General features: G+C 43.6%; 1 pseudogene; it reads right to left on the bottom strand.

Moving 5' to 3' along the window:
- Nucleotides 1-5703: 5703 nt before the first annotated feature.
- LOC101059671 (G protein pathway suppressor 2-like) lies at nucleotides 5704-6718 on the bottom strand (annotated as a pseudogene).
- Nucleotides 6719-11693: the final 4975 nt, after the last annotated feature.

Below are 11693 nucleotides of genomic sequence, written 5' to 3'. Positions count from 1 at the left end.
AAAGTAGAGAATGCAGGCCCCATCCCACATTATGTTAGCAAGAGACTGCATTTGGCCAAGATCCCCTAACGATTTGCCTGCATATTAAAATGCCAGAAGCCTTGACCTACACTAAATGGCCAGCCTGATACTCACCATCCCATCTCTGGAGAGCTTATACTCTTTCTGCCTACCCTACAGCACTGAGGGAATGGAGGTCTGGATCCAGGGAATGGGCTGAGGGAAAAAGATAGACAAATGGGTTTTTGTCCAGCTTTTAGTCAACTTCAACTGAGTGTAAGAATCTCAGGAGATGCTTCTGAATGGATTTATATACTCAGACTTGCCCATCATACATCTCCAAATCTTTGATGATCAGCTTCCAATCAAAAACTAGGTTTCTTGGGTCATCTTTAACACCTTATTTGGGGTCTGAGGAAATAGCCTCCACTATTGGAGGGCACTGAGGAAAAGTTTGGCAGTTTAGAGAGCAACAGATGGTAGCAGGTGAAAGGATTTTTACTTTATGTTCTTGGCCCTTGGACGTGTTTTTGTGTGAGCCAAGAATGTTTTATAGTTCTTCCAATGTTTCTCCCACTACTAATACTAAAAAGGCTTAGAAATGCCACAGACCCAACAACATCACCAATGTTATCAAAACCATTTCACGAAACTCCAAGCATCTTTGCTCACTTACTCAGTTGCTCCCTCAGCCATTGACTCTGTGAGCATTTATCCATTATCTACTTGTCATAAACCCATTGCTCTGGGATTGCTGCCCTCTCGTCTACTTTCTTTTCCTGCCAAAATTTACCCATGGTCATCAATAACTGCCTTCCTTTCCTGAGACCTTGCTGTCTTTATTTCTCTGCCATCTGTCTCTATCCCCATGTCTCTATAGAAATAAGCCTTGAAAATCCCTTCTGTCTCTTTGCCAAATGCAAGACAGAAATTCTTGACCATCCAATTGGAAACAAGAACTAAGGGTCGTACTCTCTCTATGCCTTCCACGATACTGCATTTTATCTGCTTTCTTACTCCTGTAACTTCTCTCTTTCTTTGCTGTCTCTATTTCCTCTCATTATTCATCTTCTCCAAGTTGAAAGAGCAATCACAAAGTTTTCAATTTCCATCTACAGACTCATAGAGTAGATAGGCAGTGGGGCAAGCACTCTACTACACATTTAACTTACATTTTCAGTTAAAGTCACAGCATGCCATCAAGTAATAGTTCTCATTACTATTTTATTTTGTTTATGTTTTAAATAGAGACAGCGTCTCACTCTGTCACCCAGGCTGAAGTGCCATGGCATGATCATAGCTCACTGCAGCTTTGATCTCCTGTAACTTCCTCTCACCTCAGCCTCCTGAGTAGCTGGGACTACAAGGCACACAACACTATGCCTGGCTAATATTTTTGTTTTAAAATTTTTTGTAGAGATGGGGTTTCACTACGTTGCTCAGGCTGGCCTCTTAACCTCCTGGCCTCAAGTGACCCTCCCACCTCAGCCTCCCAAAGTGCTGGGATTACAGGCCTGGCCCATTATTTTAAAGACAATAAACTCAAGGCTCAAAGGAAGTAAATAACTTACTCAAGGTTACAGAGCTTGTCAGTGGGGAGCCCAAGCCCATTACATCCAAAATATAACCAGCAGGAATCCGTTGCCCTCTGAGGGAATCTAGAATAATGGGAGCTGAAAGTACTGACCAAACCGTCAGGGCAATAGAAATCCTGGATGGATGGAGGGCTTGGTATGAGGGCTGGAGGGAAACTGGGCCATAGAAGGAGTCACATAAGCGTTCTAGTCAGAACTGACTGAGGCTGGTGGAGCAAGCTGGGATGGGGGCTGCTTTATGGGAGCTAATGCTGAGATAAGGAAATCAGTCACTTCAGTGGAGGAGAAGCTTGGGTGTAGAGACAATCTTACCTGCTTCACCTATATGCTCTTGAACCCACTTTACCAATTTCCAAGTAGGTATTATCACAGATTAATTCAATCCGGTGAACGCTATTGTGAGCTTTTTCTGTGCCTCATGGCGTCTAGTTGGCAAAAGGGGAAAGACCACGTTGATTTAACTACCCCAAACCTCAATATCAGAGAGACATGGTGTCCAAGCCAAGCTCTACCACACAGTTGCTATAAGGTACTGTACAAGTTATATATCTCTCTAAACCTGTTTTCTTATCTGTAAATGGGGATGATAATAGGTTGTTACTCATTCAATTGATGCAATGTCTAAATAGATTATGCTCAAGAAGCACTTATTACATAGAAATACTCCCTGAAATGTCTGATAGACTGGAGGCTGGCGGGGAGGGGAATAAGACACAGTCTTTGCTCTCAAGGGCTTATAATTGGGTGGGAGAGGGTAGGGAAAAGACCTTGAACTGGGCAGCTTAAACATTTACCCATATTTGTCTCATGGGATTTTCATGGGGAAGCATTTGTTGGGTAAACGTGTGAGATGACAGATTCTATCTTTATCACACTGAACAGCAGAATGACAAAAAGGGACGGAAATGGTGGGGAACCAGATTCTTCCAGCTCATCAGAAGTAATAACCTTGCAACAATAAGAATTGTCAAACAGCAATGAAAGAGTGAGTTTTCCAACACTGCAATTGTATAAGTCAAAGATGGATGGCCCTTAGTAGGAAATGTTTTACAAAGGCATTCACGGGAACGAAAGACTGAATTTATGTTGTTTTGCTCCTCCCCATCTAGCTGGCCTTTATGTATGAGAGACTCTCAAGGTCAGGGCAACCTCCTCCTCCTCCTCTTTTCTTTCATCTGCTCCTACTGGCCACTCTCTCACTTCTATCTTCGTCTGAGGTCTCTCTTCTGAGCTCCAGACACATGAATCCTGTTGCTGATTGAACTTAGAAGCCTCCAATTCCCCAAGACCCAAAAGGAACCTATGATCTTCCCCCACAAAACCTGGTCCTTCTCCAATCTGTGAACCAGAACTCAAAGGCATTTCACAGGCATGTCACTTTCAAAGGACTTCCCTGCCGTGTTGCAAGGGAAAAGTGAGAGAAGGTACCGTCGGTAGAGGGAGACGTCAGATAAGAAAAGAACCTCACAGCCTCTGTCAACACACTTTTCAATCGTGGATTTTTTTTATCTAAAAAAAAAAAAAAAGGTTTTAAAATCTGCTATATTTTGAGCTTTGAAAAAAAGTAATGTTGCTGTTTTATAACCTCTGACAAGGTTTTATTCTATAGTTGGACAGGTTCTTTCTGTTAATTTGCCCTATGCAAATGAAGCAATTTTTGTATTTGCGTTTTAACGTATATGATACTCACAAACACACCCATTTAGCCCGACTTCCCCCCAGTGCTACCCATTGCATATGCCACCCACAAAGCCCAACTGGGTGTGGCTGAGTCTAAGCAAGACATAATCATAGAGGCAGATCTGGACAGGAAGACACATGCCACAGGCCAGAACACAGGTTCAGCAAGATTCTCACTCTAGTTATGGGTATCACTGTTTCTCACTGTCACAGGTAGTTCCTTAGACAGGCACACGATCCAGCCATAGTAAGCGTGTGTGGCCAGCCCCATTCCTGGCTTCATTTTGTCCCCATCCTTGTGTTTCTGTGTAATTTTGCCTAATTATAGTTTATACTATATTATTACATACACTTTATGGAACGAGCTCAAATCCTTTTGGAAAAAGGCAGGATAGATGAATAGATGGGTGGGTGGGTGGGTGGGTGGGTGGGTAGATAGGTAGGCACTCTTTACAGCCACCTAGGAAAAGGGCTATTGATAAATCTTTACTGTTTCCATCGATTGATTTCCACTTAGAATTCCCCTCTCTTCTTTTCTTCCTCTAATTCAGTTTCTCTTTGCACTCATCTTCCTCTCTTGCCTCCATCCCTGCTTCTCACCTCATCTCTGGGCCAAGATGGGGTTTGGGCTGACTGCAGGCTTAACACTATTAGAACTTTCCAGAGAGAGTCCCTCAACCATGTTCCAGAAGTGCTAAGCCAGTATTAATTTCCTTGGCTACTTTCCTGCCCTTGTTTCATTTCCTTATTCCCCCCGATCTTCATTCCAGAAAGATCATTTCCCACTTGTATCCCACCCAGGTTGGCATGAGTCTGCTTTTCTCTAAGACTGAGATCAATTTTATCTTGAGGCATTTGGGCATAACTGTCATCAAATAGATCAGAATTCTGGAGGATGAGGAGTCTTGAGACAAGAACTGTCAGAGAAGAAAGAACCCCAAGAGCTTTCTTCTGGTAGAATGGACATATACCGGGAATGTCCTGTAGTTCTGGAATATATAATGCCCACGCGTGCCCACGTGCACACACACACACACACACACACACACCCCACACACGATCAGATTCATCACATTTTAGCCATGCCACGAACCCTCACACATTCCCACAAATTTACTCTCAAAGGGAAGAACTGTCTTCAACTATTCAGCTCTCTTTTTCTCATCAGGACATGGCTTCACACTGGATTAGTTCATGCAAGATAAAGCTGAATGAATCAGCCAGTTCAAAAGTGGAGCCTCACAATCCTCTAAGAAAGAGAACTTTCAGTCAGAAAACATGTAATGAGTACCTACTGCATGCAAGGAAACCTAATAGGCAAATGCAGTGAGGGTGGAGGAAGACACATGAAGATGTGTGCCAGTCAGTCTCTTAAGACTCTTCAGGGAAAGCACCAAAAGCAAAATATTTATTCCAGATTGGCGATTTAGAATCAGCAGATGCGACGGATTATGATTGTTCTTGGCATTCATTGCCACCACATTAATCAAGCCAGATTCTTTCACAATTTACATGGATACATTGTTGCCTTTGAGATAAGAGACAACTATGAATACCGACTCTCCAGGAAAGGCAGTTACCATCAGTCAAGTCCATTACTGAGTCACCAACAGCTAGGAAAATGTTGATTCCCAAACCGCTGGAAGAAGGGGCAGACCAGACAGGGAACCAGTAAGCATTTTTTTTTTTTTTTCAGGGAAAAAAGGAAAGAAGCAACAAATTGGGGTATCAGTGCAGACAAACTTCAAGCAACTCTCCCCAAGATTGTGGCCCTCAAAGATACTGGGCAGAAAAGCCTAAAATATACTGCTTATTTTCTTTTGGTTTAGCTGCAGTTGCTATATTTTAATACAAAGCTATGTATTATCTATGCTATAAATAAAAGAACCAAAAGCCTACTCTGGCCACACAGTTGTTCACTAGCCCTCAGTCTTGACCATTTTGTGATAGGTCCTCATTTGGGTTTAACCCTCTTCCCAGAATGTATGTCTCTCAAATTCTTGAATTGGAATATTTTCTTTTCAGCCTCTCTGAGTTTGGCATTGATAATGCTTCTTCTTTTGTGCTTAGCTCTGTGGTCTGCTTTGATAGTCTCCTTTCTAAGAACCTGTCTGTTTCCTCCCTGTTTCTAAGATTAGGCAGTAAAATAATAAGTTTTTTTCTCTGCTTGGAGCCACCATCACCACCTAATGTATTATGACAGTGTACATAAAAGTGCTTCATAAAGAGTAATGCAATGCACAAATGTTAATTGACAAGATTATAAGTAGCTGTTGTAAGTATCTCAAGTTGACTTCCAATCGCAATTTCTGTTACTAGGTCAAACATAAAATAAAATTGCCCTCCTTGCTTCTGTGATGACTGAAACATTCAGGCACAATGCTATTGTACCCTCACCCACGGTGGGGTGGAAGGGCATGGTGTTGAAGATATAATCTGATGGTCACTTGTGGTAGAATTGGAGGTTCCAGCTGTGTTGGATGAAGGGGAGCCAAGGGCCAGGTTGGCTTGTAGCTGCAAAGCCTGACTTTCCTGCTGGTTGCATCTGCACAGAGAGCTGTGGGGAAGCAAGGAGTCCAGGGGTTGGATGCAGAGCCTGGGGGTGCATGGGACGCAAAGAAGATGAGTCGGAGAAGCCAGTCTGCTGGTTAGCATGTTCCATCTGCTTTTGCAAGGATAGGGCACCACCAGGCTGTAGGAAATCTGTCTCAGTGGGCTGAAAGTGGCTGTGCAGGACACAGGGCTGTGGCTGTGGCTGAGATAGGTAATGCACTGCAGGGAAGGACGAAGGAGCTCTGAGCTGCTGACTAGGACTATAAGCTGGCTGTGTGTGCCTATAGTGAGGTGGGGGCTAAACAGTCCCATAGGCACCACCAGGACTGCCTTGGAATTGTCCATGCTCTGGTGTCTCCGCAAAAGCAGTTGCTGGGCCAACGTAGTGCCGGGTCGTAAGCAATTTGGGTCCAAACATTTGTTTGGCTCTGTCAGCTGCCATGAGGGTGCCTGGGCGATTGTGTCCTCCAGGGCTCCCCTGCATGCTGAGGAGTAATGTACCTGTGTGAACAGTCAGGCTCTGCTGGTATGCAGCTGATGTCAGGGTGGTCAGGTCACTCTGTTCCTTTCGCCTCCGTTTTTCTTCCTCATGTAAAACTTTCTTGAGCTGCAGGAAAAGCTGGTGCTTCTCTTCCTGTAGGGCCAAAAGCTTCTCCTGCAACTTCAGAATTTGTTCCTTGGTCTCCTCTGGTGACATTCTCTCCTCCATCTCCTTTTTCTTCCTTCTCTCCTGTTCTTCCTTCATCTTCTGTTCCGTCATCTTGTCCACCTCTTCTTTCTCCTGTCGCTTATGCTCCTGCTCCATCACAATGTGCTTGGTGCAGTGTTCTGGCCATGGCGTTGGAAAGCTTGGGGTGCTCCAAGACTGCGGGCATGGTGCTGCCGTGGGCGCTCGGGCCTTGGGCGTCTGGCTCTGTCTCTGACTCCAGACCTCAAACAGGGACCGCCTTCTCTGTGCTTTCTCCGTGTCTCCCGCGCGCCCTGGCCTCTGCGTCACATCCCACGGCTGGGCTGAATCCTTCCGGAGTCCCACAGTGCTATTATAACAGCCGGGAATCATTTGAAAACGAGCTTCTCTTCACTTGGCGTGTCAGGTGGTCATTTTAAAAACCGGGCTCTATGTTTTTATATATTGGAATTGGTTCATATTTAAAAGGCACATGCCCCCTGCTTGGAGAGGGACTCAGGCAAGCAGTGGGGAGTGGGACATCAAACTAGGGTCTCGGGGACCTGGTTCCACGGTAAATCCTGATGGAAGCATCGCAAGAATGGCCAGCCAAGAGGGAGGCGTTTTGCAATACAAGGCCAATTTTGACAAGGGACAGGTGGTGATTCTGGCAGCTGATTAACTTAAGAGAGAGCCAACCAAGGACCTGAGCCAGCCAAGGGTGTGCTGGCAGGAGGGCAGGGCTTCCCCAGAGGTTCTGGAAGGGAGGGGATGATAGCAGGCGGATACATCAGTGACGGCAAGGTTCCATGACATCCCTGGGAACTTGAGTCAGAATGCTTAGACACAAATGTCACATCTCCTATATTTATTCACCCAGGTCTCTTCTGCCTCCTCATAGGTCAGCTGTATTCAACAGACACTCCAGACACATGGGAACTCAAGTTAGACTCTACTTACCATGCTTACTACCTAAGAAATAACTGCTTTTCTAAAAAAAAAATTATGAATTCAGAAGCTGTTAGTGGATTTGCAAAAACCTACTTCTTTCCACGTTGGCAGATTTCTGGCTTTGTAGATGCAGAATAGCATGTGGGTAAAACGCCACTTGTGTCAAAAGGTGGAGGTTGGGAAGACTGTGCATGTATGTATGGAGGAATGACAAGAAAGTAATAACATTAGTTTCTTTGGGGGAAGTGAACTGGAAGGTAAGAAACAGTGATCAGTTGGAGACATCATTGTGCATCCTTTTTGCATTTTGAATTTTGAACCGTCTGAATCTATTGTATTTATTTGAATTTATTGTATTTAACAATTCAAAAGTTAAATTTAAATAATCCCCAGCACTGTGATCATCTGTCACCTTGATGGCTGATGAGGTGAGAGCTGTGACTTTCTCACCATCACACTCATCTTGATGGCCATGTTTTTGGGGGATCCAACATTATCATCGGCTGTCATCAAGTGCATAAACCCTTTCTGAGTTTGTGAAAAACAGATGTATTTATTTACTCTTTCTCTTTTTGTTCATGTCTCTCCTGAGGATGTGGTTTACTATTACTTTATATGGAGATTCTGGCAGGGAAAAATTTGTTCTCGGAGTGGTCTGTCTGGCAGGTGTACATTCCCAGTCTTGGGGATATGATTCAGAAGAAGACTCAAGCCCATATGGAGTCTACAAATACCAAGCTGGGGGCCCAAGTCTAACCAAAATTGGAGGGCATGAGGTGTTATACATGTTGTCAAGGCAGAGGTTCAGATACAGGGACCCTACTCCTACTCCATTTTTTTCTGCTGTTCTTCCCATTGAAACTCCTGGGAAAAGCGGTCTAGATTCTCTACTTGGTCACATCCCCTTTAGTCTTCACTCCTGAAATGGTTCTTATCAGGGTCACTGATAACTTCCATGCTAGGTATTCTAATGGCCAAATCTCTCTTTTCATCATATTTGAACTTATAGCCACATTTGACACAAATTGTCATCTTTCCTTCTTGAAGCAATTTTTTTCATGTTACTGCATGCCTCCTACCTTACTGGGTAAAGCTCTCAGTCTGCCTGATGACCCTTTCTTCTCTGTCCAACTTTTAAATGTTCAAATTCTCTGCTCTTGCCTCTCATCTCTATGCTATCTTCAAACGGTCCTATGCTTTATCATCTGCATGCTCCCTGATTTTCCCAACCCTGTCTCCAGATAAGGTTTCTCCTGAGTTCCAGATGCACGTGTCTAACTGCCAGCCCAATAGCTGCACTCGACTGCAAGTGGCCATCTCAAACCTAATATGCTCACAACCAAACTCTCGATTTTCCCTCCCAAACCTGCTCCTGGCCTCCCCTTTACCATTTTATTAAATTTTACCATTTTATTAAATGACACTGAGTTGCTCAGACCAAAAACCTGGGAGATGACCTTTGATTCTTCTTTCCCTCTGCTACCGACAGCCAATCTGTCAGCAAGTTCTGTTACTGCTGTCTCCAGAATAGATCCTGAGTCAGGTCACTTTTCAGCAACTTTACTACTAAAAGCCTAGTGTTAATGCCCCATCTCTCATTTGTTCTATCACAATAGCCTGCTGACTGATTTTCTTGCTTCCTTTCTTGCTCACATACAGTCTGCTTATCAAAAGTAACTGCAGTGAACAGTACACACGATCAATCCAATCTGCTTCAAACCTTCAGACTTCTGTTCCATCTGCCAGAGTTCCTTTCTCTAAATCTTTATATGGCTACGCCTCATCAGCTCAACTACCAGCACTTCTGTGAGGAGTCTCTGAGCACTGCTGCGTAAGCAGCAACCTCCAAGTCACTCTGCATCCAGTTTCCCAGTATAATTTTCTTCATGGAACTCATCATTTTCTAATACTTTACATATTTGTTTGCTTATATGTTTATTGCACATATTCCTCCTACTAAAATGTAAAAGGGAGGTGCTTGGGATGATGCTGTATTAGCTAGGGTAGGCTTGGTCATTCTACAATAAGAAAAACTCTCAATCCTCTGTGGTTTTAAACAACAGAGGTTTATTTTTTGCTCAAACTACATGTATAACATAGGCTGACAGGAGAGATTCTCACCTCACATATATTCAGAGGCTCAGGCTGAAGGAGGCCATACCGTGTCATGACACTGTCAACACAACAGGACTCCTACAATTACTAAGGAGGAAGAAGAGGTACAAAGAATCTCACACCATCTCTCAAATGCTTCCACATGGAGGTGACACACATCACTTCTGCTCACAGTAGATGGGTCATGGAAGTCATAAAGCTTTGTCTCATTTCAAGGGGCCTAGGAAATAAAATCCTCATATGTTCCCAGAAAGGGAAGAAAACTGGGAATATTGGCAGGTAGCACGTACACCTACCACAATGCCTAGCTGAGAGTAAGTACTCCATAAATATTTATTATAAATGGAATGGGAAAGAAAGACACCCAGTTCTCAGATATGGGTACAAAGTGGAGACCTGGATTTCATGCAGAATGCAGAAGTTTATGAAAACTGGAGCACCAGGTGAGAGCAGGGCAAGCGGCAAGGCTAAGTCAGTGCAGAGCCACCATGTGCATTGGACGAGGGCTCCTGATACTCCCTAACTAGGAATAGAGTAGGTTTCAGAGGCAGAACAGAAAGAAAAAGAACGCTTGGGAGAATAAGACTTATTTCCCCTGAGAATTCACTGGCAATGAGAGAAGGGACTCGGCTTTACTAAAGAACCCGAGGCCACCAGGCAGGTCTGCTAATATGAAACCGTGATTTACAGAGGGGTATAGCTCCACAAGAGCCAGGAGCCTCTTAGTGGTTTAGGTTCCTGAGAGTCCCTGAAAAACCTTATTCTGAGTGCTTTCCTTTGTCAGAACAGCCATGGCCTCAGATCATAGACTAAGATTTTCCCTTTTGAAACTCTGTCTGTTCATGTGTCTGTGTCTGTACCACAACCTAATAGAACTAAAAGGAAAGGATTACAACTATTCACCACCTAGTGATTACTAGGGACTTTACATTTATTTCATTTCACCCTGAATTAAATCTTTGAGATATGTGTTAGTATCCATATTCCACATCTGAGAAAACTGAGACTTAGAAAGGTTAACAAGGTTTTGATGGTTTTGGTCTTCCCTGTTTTGGTCTTATTGATATAAGAATATCAATAGAGGGCACTCAATAAATGATTACTGGTGAATGGTCACTGATGGTGTTTTATTCTTTTGAGGGTAGGGGCCAAGTCTTCTGTGTGCTCCCAGGGCTTGGACCAGTGAAGAGCACTGAGCACCCAGTGATGTGCTAATGGATACAATGATGTGTCAAACCTGATAAAAAATGTGTGCCTATTTTTTTTCTGAAATTACAGCACTGGTGCTCAGGATTAAGAATATGGCAGTGCTTTGAGGAAAAGGAAAGAGAACAAGGGAGCAGCTTCAAAAGAAGAAGGTGGAGAGGTTGCAATGGCAGTCACAACAGGAGAGTTAAACAGAACACATCTCCTTGCTACTCAAAGTTTGACCCATGACCAGCAGTGTTGGCATCTCCAGGGAGTTTATTAGAAGTACAGAATCTCAAGCCATACTCCAGACTATTGAACCAGACTCTGCATTTTAACAAGATCTCCAGGTGATTCATGTGCACGTTTAAGTTTGAAGAGTAGCACTCTAGAGACCACCTGCATCTCTATCTCCTGCTCTAGCCCAGCACCAACTTCTCTAACTGACTGTTAGGGGCGAAGGAGGCCATGGAGCATTGCACCTGCTCTTCATTTGACCATCCATCACTCAGTGGGCCTGGCAGTGCAATCCTAAGTGCGCAGAATAGCCTTCTACAGGTGTCATCAATTCGATCCCCAAATCTCCCACTCTTTACATACATGCAAATCTGGTGTGCCTGACTCAAAGTTCATGGTCTTAACCCTTCCATTCTTGGAAGAACACGGTTCTGGAGTTTCTGTGTTAACGAATACTTTCTTTTATTCTAATTTCTAGGTATTTCCAAATATCTGGAAAACACCACCAGCCACTTTTGGTGCTTCCAATATATAAGTGCTTCTGTTGTTCCCCCCATAATCACTTATACCCTGATAAGTAATCTATAAGTGAGATTTCCAAAAATTTTCTTCCTTTTTACATTATTATAACAATGACAAAGTAACTTTTCAGTAAGGACAATATACTACAAATATTAAAAGAATGTATTTTTATTTCTCCTTTAAAT

Source organism: Pan troglodytes, chromosome 11 (genome assembly GCF_028858775.2).
Source record: "Pan troglodytes isolate AG18354 chromosome 11, NHGRI_mPanTro3-v2.0_pri, whole genome shotgun sequence".
In the NCBI taxonomy this organism is placed as follows: Eukaryota; Metazoa; Chordata; class Mammalia; order Primates; family Hominidae; genus Pan; species Pan troglodytes.
Note: the sequence above shows the minus strand (reverse complement) of the source record. Positions and strands in the feature narration are given on the sequence as shown.